General features: G+C 45.8%; 1 protein-coding gene across 2 annotated transcripts in view; it reads right to left on the bottom strand.

The window, feature by feature from the left end:
• DAGLA (diacylglycerol lipase alpha) overlaps nucleotides 1-18679 on the bottom strand; it is a 90831-nt gene that overhangs the window by 48990 nt on the left and 23162 nt on the right. Inside the window, exon 1 of one of the 2 annotated variants that reach the window (XM_050956098.1) lies at nucleotides 705-858. The exons of the other annotated variant lie outside the window; for it this stretch is intronic. The gene's annotated coding sequence lies outside the window, so the exon portion shown is untranslated. Of the gene's footprint in view, nucleotides 1-704; nucleotides 859-18679 lie in introns of those variants that run through there. 2 annotated transcript variants of the gene reach the window in all.

The raw sequence follows: 18679 nt of genomic DNA, 5'->3' as shown, positions 1-18679 counted from the left end.
CTGATGAAAAGCAACAGGTGGGCTTGGAATGAGGTATCCAGCCTTTCATTATTGAACATGATAAATACTGTGGGACTGATGCTGCTAGTCCTCTATTTTACAAAGACCCTACACATAATAATTTGGAAACCAGGGGTAGATGGAGTGCAATTAATTCCTAATGATCGTCTGTGTGAAATCTAAACCAGGAAGCCTGGAGCCCTACTCCCTGTGTTAGAAACAGCAAGAGAGAGGAGTGAGAGACGGCCTGTTACTGTCATACCTGACTTACAGAAAGATAGAAATAGTGCTCTCAGGGGGAGGAGTCCTGGGATCTGGAACCCTGGGATGCAGCCAAAGAGCTATATTTGAGGAGGCCTGAAGACATGAACCTAGCAGGGGACTGAGGAGGGAGGAGAAGAGTCAAAGGACTAAGTGCAGAAGAGCCTTGGGACCTTAAAATAGTGGGTTAGAGACTGCTCCGAGTGCAAGGAGCCCCAGACTTTGCTCCCCTGTTACAGCATGCAAAAGCACTTACGACACAAGGAAGCCCAGGAGTCTGAAACCTGGGTTAGAGATTGAGAGAGCACTGAGTGTGAGAAGCCCTGGGACCCTGAGCCCCGCCTAGGGGGAAACACATGCATGCACAAGTGCTCAGTGCAAGGAGCCTCAGGACCCCGACCCTTCAGGCCAGAGTGAGATCTATGGGAATCAGAAACGCTTACATGGCAAGTGGTCCAGCAGAAGCACATTCTTCTCTCCCGAGAGGGTGTTTCAGGGAAAGTGCGCGTCCATGGAGACAGACATCATGAGGGAAGGAGGAAACCGCGAACTCTTCATGCAGCCATTGAAAATCCCAGTCAGGAGAGGAAAGGACAGCTTGATGACTGTCTGCCAAGGAAGCCAGGCATCATCTTCAGAGCACTTCCCTCCCTCCAAGACGGCAACCTCATTTATTCAACTGGGGCTGCTCAGAGCGAATGAGCTGGGGTCGTGACTTCCCCCCCTTCACACCCCCTCTCGACACACTCTAGAAGGAAGTGACATCATCCCTGTTCTGAGGAGATTGTGTGTGAATTGTGGGAAGAAGGACTGAAAACGAGAGCATGAGATGCTGTCAGAGTCATGGGGAGAGAAACACACAGAGAGATGGAGAGAGGAGGGAGCTCTCAGCCAGCAAGTGCAGCAGCACGGAAACCGCCTCCCCTCTGCCACAAGGAAACAGAAAAGACTAAGCTTGCTGCAGCGATCCTTTGGGAATGTCCTGGAACTTGGCTGCCTGCGGGAACCCCCCCTTCCCCTGCAGTGGATGGCATCAGAAACAGCGCTGCTGGAGGACAGCTCGGAAAGGCTCTGGGGCACTAGTCTATCCGCTGGCATTCGCTGAATGCAGAGGGGAGGAGGGGAATTGGACAGGACATGAAAGGGGCAGCCAGGAGGGGCCACCCTCCCGGTCAGAGAATGGAGGGACTGTTCAAAAGGAGAAGCCTCTCCCAGGCCTTTTCAGTCCTTAATTCCCTGTGACATGCTCTCTAGGGTATGGCAGGACATGGGGGAGGGGTAGAGAAAGCTCTGTTGAGTGAAGGCTTAGAGAAAAGAGCAAGAGAGAGAGACATGCTACAGCGAGACAAGATTCCAGCAGCTAAACCTAGATTTAGTTTAATCCAACATCCTCGTGTGTCTGACATTAACCACAGAAGGTATACAAGTGAATACATGAGCTGAACACAGCTGCAATCGAAGGAAATAGGTTGACACATCTCCCATTAGACATGAAGCATCACCTGCATCCATACAGCCCCTGACAAACCGACCCAAGAATCACCCACTTCCCACTAGCCAAATACACAGAGGAATGAGCTGGCACGTTCACACCGTCACATGCAGACACCCAAGGCATAACACCTATACCCACACAGTCTCTGATACACCACCCCATAGTAATCCCTCATCTGAAACTCTTCCCCCCGCCCACCAATCCACACAGACAATGGGCTCACTCTCACTTATACCACCTGTATAATCCTGAAACTGCCTACGATGCTATCAGCTCTCCACTCAACCCTCTGTCATCTGCCCTCTCCTGGGAAAAGGAAGCAGGAGGCCCTCAAGTGGCCAAACTCTGGGTCCCCTGTGGCACCAACAGTTTCTTAAGACTCAAACAGGCATGCTGGAAAGAGAGAATCTTGCTAGAGAATGTCCATAGAGAGGCCCTGAAAATTTAGTGAAACTGCTGTCCTGAGGCATTCGCCACCTCCATCTGTGCATGAGATAGCAGGCTGTGTGTTGCATGACACAGGCACTGAAAACCATCCCTTACCAACCTCATGCATGTGACACATTTGTAATCCCCCTCCTGTCAACCCATCTCCCCAACCCTAGGTCCTGGAGGCGCTCGCAAGCGTTTAACGGAAAAAGCAAAAGAGAGAAAACAGTTATGTTCTGAAATCTTCAGCCAGGCCTTCATTCCTCTGCCTGTGACTACATAAACTCCTTTTCTTTATGATCCCGGCTCCAGAAACTTTGGCATGTGTAAAATACTGCTGCCATCTTCTCACACACACTCACAGATGAATGACCACATTCACCCCAAAATACTCCATAATTTCCCCACTCATTTCAAGGTTAGGTTCAAAACTGCCCTCAGTGTTCTTAAAACCATCCCAGGACATGCTGTAGGTGACCTCAAAACCTTCTCTCTGCCTCCTCTCTTCATCTAGCCTTGGCCTCTTCTCTATCCTGCCATGCAGTTTGACCACTATAGTTGTAAGAACCTTCTCTGTGGCATCTTATATCTCTTCACCTCTCAGATGGAATCCTACTGTCCCTTGCCTGTACACTTTCATTTCTCTCCCCTTTTGAAATTATTTAACTCTGTTAAATGTGTCGAGTTTGTTTGTATATTTCATATAGATGCCACAAAGATTGCATTATACTGAAGAAAATAATTAAAGATGTACCAGCAATTGAAAGCAGCCATGCAAGTCTATCTCAGGTGCCCACAAGCCAATGAGCACTCTTCACCACACTCTCGCTATACCCTGAGCATCCACTGATTACAGCCTACTACCACACATCCCAACAAGCCACATCACCACTGGACAGGTTTCCAACTCCACCAGAGTGTTCTCCTGGGAGCTGCACTCCCCCTGACCATGCAAGTGCGCCAGATACGGTACATGCTCCACAACTCATGGGCTGTGTCACCACAAGTTCCACACACAAAGCCCCTCCCTGTTCCTGTGACTATACCAGACGGCACGCATGTACTTGTTCTCGACTCCAGCGGAAATCAGCAATTAGAACCTGTACAAAACACAATCGTTCTTCAATCGGTTATTTTTAAAGACCCTAAATGGAGCTCTTTCTGCTTCAGAGTCTGGATCCTCACAATCTGGGAACTGTTCTTCCATTGGGGAGGGGATGTGATTTCATCTTTAGGAAATGTTTTCAGATTGGTGAGGAGGTGCTTTCTTGCCTATGGCAGCACACTTACAAAGAAACATCTCTTCCTGCTGAATCTTGTGTAAGACTCACAGTGTGCACTCTGAAGGCATGCCAGTGTGAATTGAACAGAAAGGCTGCATTCCTAGATCACTCCTCTGCACAATTTGAGCATGACAAACGTAAGCATTAGTACCTCCAAGCAGAGTTGGTAAAGAAGCAAGGGATGAACCCCAGAATAATGGGAAACTGAATTCCCCTCTCATCCCAGAAGTAGAGTGTGTCTCCAAGACAGGGCTGGGTCCCACTCTGGAAGCAGTATGGGAGAGAAGCTAAAGGCTGAATGAACAGGGAGACTGAATTTCCTTGACAATCTAAGAGGGCAGGGCTTTGTTTTACTGGTAGAACACTATATTTCTCTTGATGGAAGCCCACAGCAACTTTCAGAAGAACCTCTCTGCTTCCCATAAGAGGAGCTGGTGTGCGGGCGGGTGGAGCATTTGGAGAATGGGCCCGTTTCTGAGGTAAACAGTTATTAAGAATAAAAAAAATCCACCTCATTCTATTTAGAGCTAAAGCTCACAGACTCAAAGACTTTAAGGTCAGAAGGGACCATTATGATCATCTAGTCTGACCTCCTGCACAATGCAGGCCACAGAATCTCACCCATCAATCTTAAATAACAAACACCTAACCTATGTCTGAGTTACTGAAGTCCTCAAATTGTGGTTTGAAGACCTCAAGCTGCAGAGAATTCTCTGGCAAGTGACCCATGCCCCACACTGCAGAGGAAGGCGAAAAACCTCCAGGGCTTCTGCCAATCTGCCCTGGAGGAAAATTCCTTCGCGACCCCAAATATGGCGATCAGTTAAACCCTGAGCATGTGGGCAAGACTCACCAGCCAGTACCCAGGAAAGAATTCTCAGTAGTAACTCAGATCCCATCCCATCTAACATCCCATCACAGACCACTTGGAATACTTACCTGATGATAATCAAAGATCAATTGCCAAATTAATTGCCAAAATTAGGCTATCCCCTCATACCATCCCCTCCATAAACTTATCAAGCTTAGTCTTAAACCCAGATATGTCTTTTGCCCCCACTACTCCCCTTGGAAGGCTGTTCCAGAACTTCACTCCTCTAATGGTTAGAAACCTTTAAACAGGAGTCGTGGGGGTCTCCCTTTGGCATAGGCTTCGAACAGGCTGAGCACAGCTTAAAACCCAGAGCCCTGGGCATGAGCCTGGGCAGCATGCCGGGAAGATGGGGAAAGAACCCCTTCCAACCCTCTAGCTTTATTTATAAACTAATTCTAAAACTACTATACTACACTAACTATATAACTACAAGAACTAGAACAACTATCTAAACAGGTAAGCAAAGCTAGGGAGAGTGGAGGGCAGCTATTCTGCACTCCATAGTTCCAACAACAGTCACGGGTGGTAAGAAGAAACTGAGGGGGCACTGGGTCGTCTGGGGTATATATCCAGCACCATGAAGGCGCCACTCCAGAGGGCTCCACAGCCGACCCAACGGGTGTTGCTAGGGTAAAAATTCTCCAATGATCGTGCACACAGCACGCACACACCTAACTGGAATCGATATGAGCAAGCACTTGAAGAAGAACAAGTACTACCTCCAGGCCCAATACTGCTTAACTTATGAGATCAGGCAAGATCTCACTCCTGCAAGTGGAATGATATAGGCCACAAAAACAAAAGATATTGTTAGGAGCTAGAAAAGACAACCAGCTGGCCCAATACATTGGCTCCTCTTCAATTTATCTATTCCTGCCTTCTGCTTTCTCACAAAATCCCTTTCCCAGACCTCACCATGCTGCGCGCACAGATCAAGATGTCTTCTGAGCACTTCTATTGTCCACATTTAAATCATCCCCTTGGTCCCTTACTCGGCATACTTCTTTCCCCTTAGTGCAAAGTAGCTCTCCCAAGTTCCCTATTTCCTCAAGTTGACGAGACATCTTCTACGTAGCTGAATGTTCCAGCAGCTTTACTGCATTTCTTGATCTCTTTTGGAATTTCAAAAGTCTCCATCAGTTGCCCCTAGAAGGCCCCCTTTCCCTCATGATAATAAATTAGGGCTATCAATTAATCGCAGTTAACTCACGCAATTAACTCAAAAAAATTAATTGTGATTAATCGCACTGTTAAGCAATAGAACACCAACTGAAATCTATTAAATATTTTGGATGTTTTTCTACATTGTCAAATATATTGATTTCAGTTACATCACAGAATACATAGTGTACAGTGCTCATTTTATATTTTTTTCTTACAAATATTTGCACTGTATTTTTCAATTCACCTCATACAAGCACTGTTGTGCAATCTCTTTATCATGAAAGTGCAATTTACAAATGTAGATTGTTTGTTACATAACTGCATTCAAAAACAAAATGATGTAAAACTTTAGAGCCTACAAGCCCACTCAGTCCTACTTCTTGTTCAGCCAATCACTAAGAGAAAGAAGCTTGTTTACATTTATGGGATGTAATGCTGCCCGCGTCTCATTTACATCACCTGAAAGTGAGAACAGGCATTCATATGCCACTGTTACGGCTGGTGTTGCAAGATATTTACATGCCAGATGTGCTAAAGATTCATATGCCTCTTCATGCTTCAGACATTGTTCCAGAGGACATGCTTCCATGCTGATAATGCTTGTTAAAAAAATAATGTGTTAATTAAATTTGTGACTGAACTCCTTGGGGGAGAATTGTATGTCTCCTGCTCTGTTTTACCCTGATTCTGCCATATATTTAATGTTATAGCAGTCTTGGATGATGACCCAGCACATGTTGAAGAATGAGGGGGGATTTGATAGCTGCTTTCAACTACCTATAAGGGGGTTCCAAAGAGGATGGATCTAGACTGTTCTCAGTGGTACCAGATGACAGAACAAGGAGTAATGGTCTCAAGTTGCAGTGTGGGAGGTTTAGGTTGGAGATTAGGAAAAACTTTTTCACTAGAAGAGTGGTGAAGCACTGGATGGGTTACCTAGAGAGGTGGTGGAATCTCCTTCCTTAGAGGTCTTTAAGGTCAGGCTTGACAAAGCCCTGGCTGAGATGATTTAGTTGGGGATTGGTCCTGCTTTGAGCAGAGGGTTGGACTAGATGACCTCCTGAGGTCTCTTCCAACCCTGATACTCTATGATTCTATGTTGTTCCTTTTAAGAACACTTTCACTGCAAATTTGACAAAACACAAAGAAGATACCAACGTGAAATTTCTAAAAATAGCTACAGCACTCGACCCAAGATTTAAGAATCTGAAGTGCCCTCCAAAATCTGAGAGGGATGAGGTGTGGAGCATGCTTTCAGAAGTCTTAACAGAGTAACACTGCAATGCGGAAACTACAGAACCTAGCCACCAAAAAGGAAAATCAACCTCTGCAGGTGACATCTGATTCAGATTATGAAAATGAACATGTGTCGAACCGCACTGCTTTGGATCATTATCAAGCAGAACTCGTCATCTTCATGGACGCATGTCCTCTGGAATGGTGGTTGAAGTATCAAGGGACATAATCTTTAGCGCACCTCGCATGTAAATATCTTGCGGCGCCGGCTAGCTCTCACTTTCAGGCGACATTGTAAACAAGAAGCAGGCAGCATTACCTTCTGCAAATGTAAACAAACCTGTTTGCCTGAGTGATTGGCTGAAGAAGAAGTAGGACTGATTGGACTTGTAGGCTTTAAAGTTTGACATGGTAGAAAATAGCCAAAAACATTTAAATAAATGGTATTCGATTAATGTTTAACAGTACGATTAAGCGCGATTAATTTTTTTAATTGCTTGACAGCCCTAGAATAAACCCAACTCTCTAAACCTTTTCTTTAAATTAGATTAATCAGAAGTGGTATCATCTTCACTCTCCTCCCCAAGACAATTATTTTCCTGTAGGACAATGGTTCTCAAACAGTGGTCCGTGAGCTCCATTCAGGTGGTCTGCTGACAGTTCCCTCTAAGATGCGCGCCTGCGCAGCCACATCAGAGAATAAAGGGCCACCCAGCTAATTAGTGGAACCATGCAGGCGTGGCTCCACTAATTAGGTGCCTGGACCCTGAAGAAGATGCACATATAAGGTGAGGTGGTGGCCTTGGGGAAAGAGGAAGTAGGTGGGAGAGGGCAGTGGGGCGAGAAGAGGGGGTGGGAGGAATCTGGGACCTGCAGGGCTGTGGCGGCCAGAGAAAGAGGTGACTTTCCCCAGCTCTAGGGCTGCGGCTGCTAGGGGGAGATGCCCTCCTTCCCAGCCTCAGCTCTGTGGCAGGGGAGAGATCCCGCCTCCTTCTCAGCCCCAGCTCAGGGACTGCTGCGGTGGGGGAGAGAGGGAGAGACTCCCTCTCCTTCCCAGCCCCAGCTGAGGGACTGCTGCGGTGAGGGAGAGAGGGAGAGACCCCCTCTCCTTCCCAGCCCCAGCTTGGGGGCTGCCGCAGCAGGGGAGAGAGGGCACATCCATCACATTAGAAAGGTAAGACTACTGATATTAAAATATGAGCAGTGCGCTTTTATTTGTAGAACAAAAAAAGTTAATTATTATTAAGTTTTTTTATATATAGTGCTTTTATCCAAAGTGCTTTACAATAGTCAGATAATGGTACAAACAACATTTGGAAAGACCATTAAGTGGTCCGCCGAGACCCTCAGCAATTTTCAAGTGGTCCACGGGAAAAAAAGTTTGAGAATCACTGCTGTAGGACAGTGTTCACCGCACTGCATACGGTATCCGACACAGGGCCTAACTATCACTGTATCAGTTTCTCTTAAGCAATAATACTATGGCCAAACCCAAACAGTCTATAACTATTAGTCAGGCCTCAAAAAATCATGAAATAGGCTCAAAAATCATGAGTTTTTAGAAATAGTAAATTTGGGATTCTTTTTATTTGTCTTCTGGGTTTTTAGCCTTTAAGATTCACGTATTTTCTTCAACCACGAAGGCTAGAAATTCAGCTTTCATTAAAAAAACAAAAATGAGATTCTCACCTAATAACATGACCCTATGAACAAAATATTATGAAAGTTGACAACACTGCTTGATTAACTTATTCCCATGGGATGGGACCAGGCAATGCCCATAGTATCCAAGGTGAAATCCAACAAATGCCTCACATAGCCACAGTATCACCTTACCGACCTAGTACCTTGCTTGCTTTTCTACAGCTGACTGGCTAGTATTAATGATCTCTTAAAGCATGAAGATGTTCTTTACCAAGTTCATTACATTCTTTGAAAGGAGCCTCTTTTCACAATCCCTTGAGACAAACATACAGCAACATTTGAGCTGCTGAGGTGTTCGCGCAATATCTATTTTGCAGCAATTGTTTCATTTCTGCAAAAAATGCTGAGACTATTTTATAACTTATGGTGGTTTTGGCGCAGGGATCAGAGGGAGTCCTACATGGAGACAATCAATTCCCTAGCTAATTACACTTTTGCTAATTGCAATATTGCTCTTCCCTTCCAGGGCCTTACAATCAGCAGTGAAAGGCTGGATGGAGGATCAACCAAATTAAAAAGAGAAGTTGGAATGATTTCTCTGTCTCTGGAGGCACCCCTTCTCTGGATACTGCTAAACTATCCCTGACCAGCAGGATTTATCCTCAGGACCCATATTCATAGCAGAATGCACCACATGATTCCATGAAAGAAAACATTTTTTTCAATTGTGGCTATAAGAAAGCATTTTTGTCTAAATGGGGAAACAAATGAGTAGATTCCTCAGTTCCATACCCTTCCTTCTATGAGTGGACACACCCAGTGCAAAGATTTATCACAGAACCAGGAGGGACATTTTTCAAGGGAGGGTGGTACGCACACACTTATTAAAATATTGGCAGCACAGCACTGGCGGTTTGTGACAAACTAGTCAAAATATGCCTGCTAGTGATCACCAAAAGTGAAGAAACTAATCAGGTTTCCAAGTCCTAAACTGTCCAGGAAAGAAGAAGTTTTGTGAAATATGGAAACTGCTGACAATGGGCCCAGTCCTGCTTCCACTCAGATATTGGGACTTTTGCCTTTAATCTGAATGGATCAGATTGACCTCAGCATTTCATATTTACTAGAATAATTGAACACAAAACATCTCCATGTATTACTCACCAAGGAATGACTTTGACAAACCCAACAGATAATGCTGCCTTGTATATGATTAAGACTAACCATTGCATTTGGAAGATGATCAAAGTCTAGTGACATTAATTTGATTAAAAACAACACACAGGTGTTGCGTCAATGCCAATGTCTGCAACTACCCACATTTGGTGCTTACAAGACCACAATCTCAGCTGATGATTCCAAGCTTGAGCTAAAATACCATCCTAGTAATTGCAGAAATCTGTGTTTAAAATGACAGACATTACAAGGTTTAGCTCAGGACATGTCTACGCTACCACATATGCAGGGCCGGCTCCAGGCCCCAGCGCGCCAAGCGCGTGCTTGGGGTGGCATGCCACAGAGGGCACTCTGCTGGTTGCCGGGAGGGTGGCAGGCGGCTCCGATGGACCTCCCGCAGGCGTGACTGCGGAGGGTCCGCTGGTCCCGCGGCTCCAGTGGAGCATCTGCAGGCGTGCTTGGGGTGGCGAAATGGCTAGAGCCGGCCCTGCACGTATGTTGGCAAAATTTATGTCATTCAGGGGCGTGACACTTGTAAGAGTTTGCAGCTACAGCATGGACCTGATTTTCAGATATACTTAGAGCACTCAAACCCAACTGAAGTTAATGGGAGCTACGAGAGTTCACTACATCCAAAAATCAGCCCATGCGCGTATGCTACAAAGGCATCAGCCCAAAGGTTTTTAATTTTACCATGACACATGCGCTGGAGATGGTAGTTTGTGGTTTTGTTGTAATATCCTTAGGGTGTATTCAAAATATACTAATTCATGCTTGTAAACTATACAACTCTCAACTTGTCTACAGTAAGAAAAACAAAGGGCTTGGTGATTTCTGCTAGGGCTGGCTACACTAGGAAATGATACTTATGAAACAGAACATTTGAGTGCCAATTAGACTGCCTTATTTACTTTAAACAGGCTATTTTCTTACTACAATATTGTTTAAAATAGGTATTAGTCTTAGAAGAACGTTTTTAGACTTTATGAAATGCTTGTAAATTGCTGTATGCATTAATCTCACTTTTAATGTCTATATTCCATGCTATAAGGAAATATGTAAGTTTTGCTTTATTAGTTTGAAAATGTTTGCTCTGAACTTATAAATCCAGGCATGGGAATAGTTCTCCCCTCCCTCGCCCATTAAGAATACCTATCACGATTAAATAGGCCATTAAGGAACATCACGATACTGAGGGTATGGCTACACTTGAAATTTCAGAGCGCTGCCACGGCAGCGCTGCGGGAGCGCTGCCGCGGCAGCGCTTTGAAGTGTGAGTGTGGTCGGAGCGCCAGTGCTGGGAGAGAGCTCTCCCAGCACTGCACGTAAACCACATCCCTTACAGGTGTAGCTTGCAGTGCTGGGAGCCACGCTCCCAGCGCTGCGGCACTGATTACACTGAGGCTTTACAGCACTGTATCTTGCAGCGCTCAGGGGGGTGTTTTTTCACACCCCTGAGCATGAAAGTTGCAGCGCTGTAAAGTGCCAGAGTAGCCAAGCCCAGAGACTCTAAACTAAGGCAGAGATCCCTAGGCGTTACCCCTGAGTTCCCCCTGAAAGACATTTTGAACTGACAGATTACTGCATCTCTGTCACCTTTAGGAACCATATATGATAACTAATGTGCATATGCTTGCTTGCTTTAACCTGTAAATAACTCTCACTTCTTTTTCCTAGATAGTAAATCTTTAGTTAGGTTATTACAGGATTAGTTACAGTGGTTGTCTTTGGTGTGAGATCTAAAGTACAAATTGATCTGGGGGAAGTGACTGGTCTCTTGGGACTGGGAGCAACCTGAATGTTTTGTGATTTTTGGTGTAAGTGACCATTTCTCACTAAGTCCAGCTTTCTTGGATGGCAAGATAGACTGGAGAGCCTAAGGGGAGTCTGTGAGTTCAAGGCTGTAGTGTTATAGCAAGGGTGGCCAACCTGTGGCTCCGGAGCCACATGCTGCTCTTCAGAAGGTAATATGCAGCTCCTTGTATAGGCACCAACTCCAGGGCTGGAGCTACAGGTGCCAACTTTCCAATGTGCTGGGGGAGGGGGCTCTGCACCCTGGCTCTGCCCCCACTCCATTCCTTCCTGCCTCCTACCCTGAGCCTGCTATGCCCTTGCTCCTCCCACTCCAAGCCTCCTGCAAGCCATGTAACAGATGATCGGGAGGGATGGCGAGGCACTGATTGGCGGGGCTGCCGGTGGGCTGGAGGCGCTGGGAGCTGTGTGGGGGGAGGGGGAAATGGGGGGCTGCTGACTTATTACTGTGGCTTTTTGGCAATGTACATTGGTAAATTCTGGCTCCTTCTCAGGCTCAGGTTGACCACCCCGTGTTATAGTGATCTGGGAGTTCACATTTGTTACTGGGCTGGGGAAATGTAATTACAGAACATACCACCAGTTTGGGGTGTCTGCCCTGTTTTTGGAATTCTGCCCTGAGATAGGCACTAACGGTCGTGAAATGTTCCAGACAGAGTGACGTAGTCTATAGCACAGTGGTCGGCAAACTTTTTAGAGTTGTGTCCCCCTTTACCTTGTCCATCCCCACCACCACCACCGGAGCCAGGATCAGGAGCAAGGATGCAGCTCAGAAAGGGAGGGGGAAGATAGACTCATAGACTTTAGGGTCAGAAGGGACCAATGTGATCATCTAGTCTGACCTCCTGCACAAAGCAGGCCACAGAACCCTACCCGTCCACTTCTATAACAAACCCCTAACCTATGTCCGAATTATTGAAGTCTTCAAATTGTGGTTTGAAGACCTCAAGCTGCAGAGAATCCACCAGCAAGTGACCCATGCCCCATGCTGCAGAGGAAGGCGAAAAACCTCCAGGGCCTCTGCCAATCTGCCCTGGAGGAAAATTCCTTCCCGACCCCAAATATGGCGATCAGCTAAACCCTGAGCAGACAGGGTAAAGGGCCATGGCTGGGGCCACAACTGGGGGAGGGGCTGGAGCTGGCCATGGGGCCTGGGCTGGAGCCACGGCCAGAGGCCAAGGCTGGGATAGGAGCGGAGCTGCAGCTGGGCCGTGGTTGGGGTCAGCAGCCAGGCCCACAGCTGGGTGTGGCTCCACTCTTGGCCCCGCCCCAGCATCACCCTTGGCTGGGAATGGAGCCACCGTCGGACTGTGATGGGGGCCAGCAGCTGGGCCCGGGGCCAGCAGCTGGGCCCCTGGCCAAGTGCGGAGCTGTACCCAGGCTGAGAATGGGGCCAGGCACAGAGCTGGGAGCCGGGGCTGAGATTGGAGCAGAGCTGGAGGTGGGGTGAGGCTGGGTGGGGCTCCTTCCCTGCCTCCCTTGGCTGCTGGCCCAGGCCCACCATGCCCCCCAGAACATTCCTCCATGCTCCCCCTAGGGAGACCTGCCCCACAGTTTGGGGACCATAACATGATTTTTAACTGTATCAAAACACAGATGCAAACTGTATTGCAACCCTGGTAGGCTGTAACTATGTTGGAAAGTAGCTTCAGATACTGTTATAAGACTTACGGAGGATATGCTTTTATACTCATTTACTTCAGCTGGGCACTGGGCTCAGAGGTTCAAAGATTTCCCCATAATCCTATTCCTCATCAGTGTATGTTGGCCTGATAGTTCCATTTATAATTTAATGCCTGGTCCTTACATTGGTTCATTGGTCTCAAAGTTATTTTACATTTGCACTGAATGTGTCATCTGCTGACCTCTCAAACCAGCTGAATTACGGAGACTGGTGGCTTTGTTGCACATTCTCTGCTTTGGAGAGGAGGCACATGCATCTTAGACTCCTAGAAATTAGACACAAAAAAGACCTATTAAGGGCATCTAGTTTCTAGTCCATATACCCCAGGATCAATGCAAGATTGTTTGCTGTAGTTAGGCTTGGAAGGATTCCATTTTTTACTGGTAAATGTCAGTAAACGCCAATTTCATTGTACACACACAAACCAAAATTATTTTCATCTATAATAATCAAAATCTATAGACAGGCAATGTAAGAAAAATGCTGTGTGAGAACTTATTAGAGTTTGATTTAAGGATATTTACTTTGTATATTTTGACATGTGATGCTAACAATTTGTGTTTTAAATTATTATAAAGCTTTAACTTTTTGAATCTCAACATCTACTGTCTTTAAATAATTATTGTCTGACATTCCCCCATAATATCCTCCAACTGTGACTATTTAGACAGATTAAAAAATAAAAAAGCTTAAAACCCATGATTTTGCACCACTGTGAAAATTTAAGTGATAAAATAAAAAAAAACTTAAAATAAACATCAATATTATCTGTCAAAATTATAAAAAAAGACACTAATCTAATTTTGACAAACCTATCTATTCTATTTATTATTTCCTGAAAGCACCTAGATTACCTGAGATCTGAGCCTGGGATCTCTCTTTCTACTTTTTTGTTTTAAATGACAAACAATCAAGCTTGCACTACTTCCTTGGGATGCTCTTCCAGACCACTCTCATCATTAAGAAATGTTTCCTAATACTCAATACAAATTGTCCTTTGCTCAATTTTAGCCCATTATTTTCCCACAGATAACCATAAACACTTCCTCTCCCTCCTAATTTTTATGTAAGATACTTGAAGACAGTTACACATCCCTCCCTCATCACTGTCTTTTAGTCAAGCTAATACATACTTAGGTTTTAAAACCTTTCCTCATAAATCAATCCCTCCAGCTCCCTTAATCTTTTTCTTTTTGAAAGTGCTCTTGAAATTCTCTCCAATTATCTACTAAGGAGGTACATAGGACAATTACATATTATTATAGAGACATCCCTCAGGACAGGAATAACTTCCATTGACCCCAGATGCCATCTTATTATCATCAGTCTCTGGAAGAGGGGCTATCAAGTAGCTTCGCTGTGGCATAATTCCTCTGCAAAATCCCAATGTTTTTTGCTGCCATACTGCACGGCAAACACATATCTATATTAGCTGTTCACTATCACCCCTAAGTCTCCCTCAGCATTCCTGCTCTCCAGTTTTCTCCCCTGCACTAGATTATTCTTAGAAGTATTAGCCTGCATTTTTCTAGACGGAATCTCATTTTATTTCCTGCCCACATTTCTGGACTTTTTAGATGCCTCTTTATTATTTCTGTGCCCTCCCTGGTGTTTACAATGCATTCCAATTTAGGATTATACATAGATTTCATTTATTCTTGTTTTCTTCATCATTAATAAAATTTAATAAAATGTAACCCAGCATCAATATTTACAGCACTCCATCCCCTTTGAAGCTTCTCCCTAACTCTATATATTGCATCATTTTCCACCTGGATATAACTTTCCAGCTACTTTTCGTTCCATGTAACTAGTCTCTTATCTAAACTAACTGGAATTCACTTTTCCAGTAAGATTCTGTGAGACACTACAATGAATGATCTTCTGAAGTCCAGAGGAACATTGCTTTTCAAGGTTCTTTCAGCTCAGGACTAATCTAGGCCACATAACAACATCACAGGGTATATACAGTTTCATTTCTAACATTTTCCCTACTGCATTAAGAAAGTTGTGATCAAATGCCAAAGTAACAGGAGCTCTGTTTAGTGAAAGACATGTGCACGACAATGAATGTTTGCATGTACAGGCTGAGGTGGATGACTGGACCTGTACCTATACCTGTACCTATGTTGGACCAGTACTGAAGTGCCACAAGGACAGTATTGGCACAAGAACAATGGATATAAACTGTCCATGAACAAATTCAGGCCAGAAATTGGAAGAAGGTTTCTAACCATCAGAATGAGGCTCGGGAACAGCCTCCCCATAGGAGCGAACAATTTAATTAGTTTTAAGAGACAGATGCAAACATTTATGAACATGATTGCTTGTGATGGTGGGGGCAGGGCTCAGCAGCCTTAAGGGAACCCTTCTAGTTTGAGTCTTATGTTCCTAAAGTGCATGCTTCAGGGTTTTAGCTGGTCACCTGAAGAGGTCAAGAAAGGATTTTCCCCCCGATGTATTCTGGGGTTTGTTTGTTTTTTGGTCTCCTTCCTCTGAAGCATCAGGGATAGCCATGGCTGGAGATGGCACACTGGACGGGGTGGGCCAGTGCTCTGAGATGGCAATGAGTAGTCTCTCATATGCTTGGCTGCCTGTTGCTCACACGCTCAGAGGCTAACTGACAACCATATATAGGGGTTGAAAAGGAATTTCCCCCGTGTTCAGATTGGCAGTGTGACCTTGGGGTTTTTTCACCTTCCTCTGCAGGGTCACTTGCCAGGATTATCTGAGTATACAGATCTCACTTAATCAATTCCCTAGTATTGCAGGAGCCTTGGGCACTGGTGCACCTCGGTCCCGCCTCTTCTCCACCCATGGCACATAATAGTTTACTCTTCTGTGGGCTGTAATAATTTGGTCTAATTTTGGTTGTTGGGTTTAATGTGAGTGTTGGTTGGTACTGCCGACCTGTGGTACGCAGGAGGTCAGACTAGATGATCGGGTGGTCCCTTCTGGCTTTAAACTCTAGGACCCTATCCATTTATGCATGTGCTCTTGTACTTTCTGAGATATGCAAAAATGTATCTGAAAAGCACAAGAACTGCCCAATTTTTGCAAAAGGCCTGAAGCACAACAGAGTTGCAGCCCCAACCTGATATTTTCTTTCCTTACTCAATAGTGATATATTTAGAAGGGGAGACCTCACATCACTTGCAAAGAAGAAGCTGCTAGTGTCTACTGTAGAAATACACATGTGCAGTGCGTGTATATTGGACCTGTGCAGAGACCCTTTGCCGCTATCGCTTTGTCCTTCTTATTTGCTGCATTCAACAGGAACTTTTTCTGTTTTAAAGAGGAAGCAGATTCTAGAAGAAAATGAGCACAGAATGGCCTCCTATCAGCAAACACGTTCCCACGCCTGAATGCTAAAACAGACAGTAGTTTAGCTTCTCATTTGACAAACAAATGTTGCTGTCATATCTAAGCCCAAAGGGAACATTTAGGTTCTGACTGTGGACCCCAGAAAACAGAGTTTTGTAGTTGGAATGTAAGAAGGGATCTGCAGCAACACCCCTTCCCTTCGAATTCTACTTTGGAACCTGGGTGCAGAAAGTCGCTCAAGATACAGCAGGGGACACAGCTAAAGAGTCCTGGAGGGTCAACTCTTCTCATTCCTGCCCGAAGAATGCTGTCTTTCCAAAGGAAGATGCCAGCTCCTACTCCACTCATGGAAAGCTCACTAATTACAGTGAAAATCAGAAGGAAGCAAGAGAGGGAGGGAGGGAGATTCGCTCTCCAGCTCACACAAATGACAGCTTGAGCAAACTTTTCCTGCCTCAGCGGCTGCTGCTATAAATAACACTCTCCAGGGCTCAGCAATGCAGTACAACAACCCAGAATCCCAGTCACCTCACACAGACCCTCTAAAACCTGCATTCCCCTATGCACAGGGCACCTCTCATACACACATACAAGCACTAAAAATTGCATTCCAGTCCACAGTAAACACATATCTCCACTACACACAGTATACATACATGTATTTCCAATACACACACACCAAGATCAGCTAGCAATATGCACAAAACACTTCTTTCCACCACCACCCCACCAGCCTGCCTTCCCTTTCTTTACCCCATCCTTTCCATTACATGCATTTCTCTTCCTCTTCCGAGCCACTCTTCCATTGTTGCAGCCAGACTCTCTTTCCCCTCCTTCCCTTTCAATCTTCACATCTTTCAATGCTTCCCTTGTCTGCACTGGTTTACAGGTCCCCACCCAGTTCTCCCCTTTTATTATCTAGCGGGCCCTAAAATGTCCTAGTGTAGCCAAAACCCGCCCTCCTGCTGCAGACGGCTCTTTCTGAAGCTTGGGTCAACACTGCTCCTCCAGCCAGCTAAGGAAAAGTGCAGGATACTCCCTCCCTACTTGGACTGAGGCCTTGGCTACACTGGCGCTTTACAGCAATGCAACCTTCTCGCTCGGGGTGTGAAAAAAACACCCCCCTGAGCGCTGCAAGATACAGCGCTGTAAAGTGCCAGTGTAAACAGTGCCGCAGCGCTGGGAGCACGGCTCCCAGCGCTGCAAGCTGATCCCCATGAGGAGGTGGAGTACGTGCAGAGCTGGGAGACCTCTCTCCCAGCGCTGGTGCTGCGACCACACTCACACTTCAAAGCGCTGCCGTGGCAGCGCCTTGAAGTTTCGAGTGTAGCCAAGCCCTGAGCCCAGTGTCTCCAGAGCACACGCTGTCAGTCTCCCTTTCCTTCCCCAACCCTAAGTGGATTGTGCCTGTGCTACTGATGCTACTCCTGCAAGCTGCATCTTCACAGAGGCAGTCAAATCCTCCCAACTGAACTCTGCTCCACGTAGGCCACAGATGAAAAGGAGAAGCACTGATGCTGATGAGGGCGCAGAGACTCAGTGCCTACTTTTCTCCCAGAAGCTCCTACTGGTAGCCCTTCTCTAATGGCAGCAGCAGCAGCAGGGTAAGACGCTAGCAGCCTCATCAGTCTCACTGCACTCCCAGCACATAGCTGGAGAACCACCTGCTATGGCTGGGGGCAACAAAGACAGGACTCTTCTTGCATGTGAGTTTTGAAGATGTCTGAGGGAGGGAAGAGAAGGCAGGAAACCGATTCTCATCTCCCACAAGCCCAGGATTTCTGTGAATTTGTGTCATATTTAAACCTCATCTACAGCCTCTGGCAACCCACAGCTAAGAGTCCTTCTCTTCATAAACAGACCCTCCAATCACTACACTTCTGAATACCCAGCATACACCCCTCCTCCACAACACCCACGCACATCACACAGTACATTCTGCACACACATACAGCACATCATCTGCATACATATATCTTCTGCACAAACCTATGGAACAGGCCTCTGACCTCTGCCCAGTCCTCTGATTACACAGAAAGTGCTTCTCACCACCTCCGACAACCCTTCTCCCTGATCCCCAAGGGGAGATAATGGCAGACAATGGGAAGCAGTTTCTAGACCATTTCTAATTTAATCAGATAACCCAATTTTAAAAGATCTATTGAAACTCTCTGATCCTCTAATTTTCTAGTTATGAGCCCTGTGATCATCTCTGCTGTGCCTGATAGGATATTCTCCCAAACCGCTTTATTTCTTCTGTCATAGCCACACCCTTCCCTACCCACACTGCCAACCCC

This window comes from Gopherus flavomarginatus, chromosome 5 (genome assembly GCF_025201925.1).
Source record: "Gopherus flavomarginatus isolate rGopFla2 chromosome 5, rGopFla2.mat.asm, whole genome shotgun sequence".
Classification (NCBI taxonomy): Eukaryota; Metazoa; Chordata; order Testudines; family Testudinidae; genus Gopherus; species Gopherus flavomarginatus.
This window is presented reverse-complemented; position numbering and strand designations above follow the sequence as displayed.